The 4,908-nt window shown below is 45.8% G+C and overlaps 1 protein-coding gene across 1 annotated transcript in view; it reads left to right on the top strand.

Annotated features, from left to right (window-relative positions):
* GPRC5A (G protein-coupled receptor, class C, group 5, member A) overlaps positions 1-4,908 on the top strand; it is a 27,766-nt gene that overhangs the window by 16,772 nt on the left and 6,086 nt on the right. The gene's annotated exons all lie outside the window — the stretch shown is intronic.

Raw genomic sequence — 4,908 nt, 5'->3', positions numbered from 1 at the left:
TGGGGAACATAGCAAGACTCCATCTCTACAAAAAATAAAGATTAAAAACATTAGCCAGGTGTGGTGGCATGCACTTGTAGTTTCAGCTTCTTGGTGGGGTGCTGAGGTGGGAAGATACCTTGAGCCCAGGAAGTCAAGGCTCCAGTGAGCCACAGTCACACCACTGCACTCCACCCTGGGCGACAGAATGAGAACCTATCTCAAAAAGAAAAAAAAAAGGGCCGGGCACTGTGGCTCACGCCTGCACGCCTGTAATCCCAGCACTTTGGGAGGCTGAGTGGGGCGATCACCTGTGGTCAGGAGTTTGAGACCAGCCTGATCAATATGGAGAAACCCTGTCTCTACTGAAAATACAAAATTAGCTGGGTGTGGTGGTGCATGCCTGTAATCCCAGCTACTCGGAGGCTGAGGAAGGAGAATCGCTTGAACCTGGGAGGTGGAGGTTGCGGTGAACTGAGATCACGCCACTGCACTCCAGTCTGGCAACAAGAGTGAAACTCTGCCTCAAAAAGAAAAAAAAAATACACATACTATTTATAGATAAAATTATATGGTGTCTGGGACTTGCTTAAAAATAGTCTAGGGAGTGGGGTAGGGGATGCAGACGAAACAAAATTGGCCATATAGGAATAATTTTTGAAATGAAGTACTGGATACATGGGACTCTATTATAAAACTTTCTATAATGAAAGCAAGTTTTTAAAAAAAATGTTTAATATTTTAAAAATAGAGACATGGTCTTATTCTATCTCCCAGGCTGAAGTGCAGTGATGTGATCATAGCTCACTGCAGCCTCAAAATCCTGGGCTCAAGCAATCCTCCTATCTCAGCCTCTTGAGTAGCTGGGACTACAAGTGTGCCCCACTGCACCTGGCTAATTTTTACATTTTTATTTTTCTAGAGACAGTGGTCTCATCATCTTGCCCAGGCTGGTCTTGAACTCCTGGGCTGAAGAGATCGGCCTGCTTTGGTCTTGCAAAGTGCTAGGATTAAAGGCATGAGCCACTGCGCCTGGCCTAAATAATGTTTTAAAGCACTTCAAGAACTGTTTCTCCATTCCCGCTTGCATGATTGGGAGGTGGGAGGTGGAGGTGAAATTTGGGGAAATTGTTTACTTCTTCTCTTTACACCCACTGCCATTGCTCTTGTTGGATCCTGGTCTGTGGGTGCTGTAAGACCCCGAGACACAGCACCCTCTTCCGCAACTGCACAGGAAGAGGAGCCTGTAGCTTCTAGATGGGGGCTCTGCCTTACCGTCTGTCTGTCCAGTACCAGAACTGTTCTTGAGGCAAGCACCACATCAATCTCTGTCAAGATTTAGAGTCATCAGGTTCAAAGTCCCTCATAACGACCAGGTAATTATGATTAACAGCTACTTGTCCACCAACAGTAATACCTGATGGGTGGGGAAGGAGCAGTTGGTAGGGAGGGGCAGGGAGAGGGAGAGATCAAAGGGAAGAGGGAAATACCTTTCCTGCAGACATCGCCCTGGTGATTAATCTGCCGGGGTGTGGAGAGACTACAGTGAAGTGCACAGGGCCTGAGTTCCTTCCCCACGCGGCCCCTGAGTGAGGCAGTGTCTTCCTCTTCCACATTCACGGTGTAGCCTGGGAGAGCCCTCATACCTCCCCTTTCCCATGTCAAAGAGGGGATCAAAGAGGGGACATTTGTAGGCAAGGCGGATCAGACTTGGGCGCTTGGATTGCAGGGGCTGCCTATGTCTGAACCTCATTTGCCTTTTTCTCCTGTTTCTCGTTCTGCACTGCCCTGTAGAGGTATAGCCCATTCTTTGTGCTCTGCTGGTGGTAGCGATGGCTGTGGTGTAGATTCCAGGAGGCCAGACTGTGCAGGTGACAGACCCACTGTGAGGGAAGGTGGGGGGAGGCCCACGGCCATAGTGACAGGTGCCATCCGTCTCTCTCTTCTACTGTGGTAGGGAACGTGTCTGTTTCCCCCTTTGCCATTGAGTGCTTAGAGCAATGATCAGCACAGAGTGGTGCTTGGTAAATATCTGTTGAATGAATGACTACATACAATAAAGTTAAGCTTGGAGAGCCAAATTTATTAAAATTCAGGAAGATTGATTTAAGCTATATCTGGTGTCACTTTAACACACTATACATAATGTTGTGATAATATATATTCATATGATATTCTTATGTGTATCATACATATTTATGCATATGCATATATTTTATATATGCATATATTATATATACATATGTGTATATTTTATATATACATATGTGTATATTTTATATATACATATACATATGTGTATATTTTATATATACATATACATATGTATATTTTGCATGTATACATATACATATGTACAATCTTTTCCTACTTGCTATGTGAATTAAATAATTTTGGTAAGATGACTATCTCTTCTAACGGAAAAGATAATTTCGTGGGTTTTTTTTGTTTTTTTTTTTTGAGACGGAGTTTCATTCTGTCGCCCAGGCTGGAGTGCAGTGGCATGATCCCTGCTTACTGTACCTCCGTCTCCTGGGTTCAAGCGATTCTTCTACCTCAGCCTTCCGAGTAGCTAGGATTACAGGTGCGTGCCACTATGTCCGGCTGATTTTTGTATTTTTAGTAGAGACAGGATTTCACCATGTTGGCCAGGCTGGTCTCAAACTCCCGACCTCAGGTGATCTGCCTGCCTCAGCCTCCCAAAGTGCTGGAATAATAGGCATGAGCCACTGTGCCCGGCCAAGAAGGTTGTTTTTTCTGCTCTAAGGAAAGAGGCAGGATTCAGTGGATGCTTTGTATCTTTTCCTGCTTCCCAACCCAGTTCTTCCTCTTGTTTTGGATTTCTTGCTGCATCATCTCTATCCCTCTTTAGGGCTGGAGGTGACATCTGCGAGCCTTCTCTTCCTCTAACTCTGGCCTCTTTCCTGCCACACCATAGTTCTCTTCTAGTCCATTCAAAACTTTTTAATGCCACGTGAACAATCTCATTGGGAAACAAAAAAACTCAAGAAAAAATATTCCATGCCCAAAAAGCAAGGAACACAACAAAAAGAATAGTGTAGAAGACACTTAAAGAAGCAATAAAATAATTTGAATGACATTGTTGAGAAACTGGACCTAGAGCTATGTCTAGCCTTGTTGAAGGTCAACATCTTATTCAACATTGACTTTGGAATTTGCGAGCCACCTGTTTTGAGGAAATGGGGTCACTCCTTTCTCTTTTCCAATTTCCCAATTTATCTTCCCACTTGTGCCCTGAATCCTGAGGATTTAGATTTCCTAGGGGTATGCTCAAGGAGCTGGGTCTACAATTCACACGAAGGTTGTAGGGGCAGAGAAAGAAGCCTTTCGCCTGACAGATTAAGGACAGATATATGGGAAGTAAACTGTTACACGGCCAGTGGATTCCTGATGATCCGAGTAAGTAGATTTCTCGCTTTGTAGATGGTCTATTACTGGGATTTCCTATCCTCCTGGGCTGAACTAGGAGGATGGAACCAGGGTCATAATGAGGCATCTGATGAGGGCAGGGATAGGGAGAGAGAGAAAGAGAGGTAGAGAGGAGAGAGAGGATATCTCAGATCTCATTTTAAGGCTAATTTGAGAGGAGATACCTAGAGTACTTGAGAGCTTGGGTCCTGGCACCAGACGACCTGGATTCAGATCCTGGCTCTGCCATTTCCTGGTTGTATGATATAGGGCATGTAACTTGACTTCTCTCTGCCTCAGTTTCCTCATCTGTAAAATAGGGATAATAGTTTTACCTCATAGGGTTGCTATGAAATGAAGTAAGTAATGTATACATAGAGTGATGAGAAGTCAAAATTCGAGGCTGGGCGGGGTGACTCAACACCTGTAATCCCAGCATTTTGGGAGGCCGAGGCAGGAGGATTGCTTGAGCCCCGGAATTTGAGACCAGCCTGGGTAACATGGTGAAACCCCATCTCTACAAAAAAAACACAAAAATTAGCTGGGTGTGGTGGCGCATGCCTGTAGTCCCAGCTATTCAGGAGGCTGAGGTCGGGGGTGGATGGCTTGAGCCCAGGAGGTGAAGGTTGCAGTGAGTTGAGATCGTGCCACTGCACTCCAGCCTGGGTGACAGAGCGAGGCTCTGTTCCCCCCACCCCCCCAAAAAAGGAGTAAAAATTGGAGCCATACTAAAAATGAGCATGTTAGCTATGAAGATTATTTTTTGTTTGATTACCTGCTGTTTATGTGCCATCCAGGACTTTCCTCTTTACAGGTAGCCAATTTAGAGCTGGTTATGACAGACGAGACCCCTTTCATAACTTTTTGGAATTAATGGAGCCATCTTTATACATCTTAAGGAGGAGGCCGGGCGCGGTGGCTCACACCTGTAATCCCAGCACTTTGGGAGGCCGAGGCGGGTGGATCACCTGAGGTCGGGAGTTTAAGACCAGCCTGGCCAACATGCAGAAACCCCGTCTCTACTAAAAATACAAAATTAGCTGGATGTCGTGGCGCATGCCTATAATCCCAGCTACTCAGGAGGCTGAGGCAGGAGAATTGCTTGAACCCAGGAGACGGAGGTTGCGGTGAGCCAAGATCGTGCCATTGCACTCCAGCCTGGGCAAAAAGAGCGAAACTCCGTCTCCAAAAAAAAAAAAAAAAAAACAAATCTTAAGGAGGAGGGGCAGAATCATTCTGAGACCACAGAGCCTAAGAAGAGGACGCAGCCACTGGCTCAGAAGGGAATGCTTGGCCTTCTGTAGAAAAATCTACCATTCAGAGACCATCCTGGCGAACATGGTGAAACCCCATCTCTATTAAAAATACAAAAAAAAAAAAAAAAAGTTAGCCGGGCGTGGTGGTGGCGTGGTACCAGCTCCTCGGGAGGCTGAGGCAGGAGAATCACTTGAACCTGGGAGGCGGAGCTTGCAGTGAGCCGAGATCGTGCCACTGCACTCC

This window comes from Mandrillus leucophaeus, unplaced genomic scaffold (assembly GCF_000951045.1).
Source record: "Mandrillus leucophaeus isolate KB7577 unplaced genomic scaffold, Mleu.le_1.0 Scaffold431, whole genome shotgun sequence".
Lineage (NCBI taxonomy): Eukaryota > Metazoa > Chordata > Mammalia > Primates > Cercopithecidae > Mandrillus > Mandrillus leucophaeus.
This window is presented reverse-complemented; position numbering and strand designations above follow the sequence as displayed.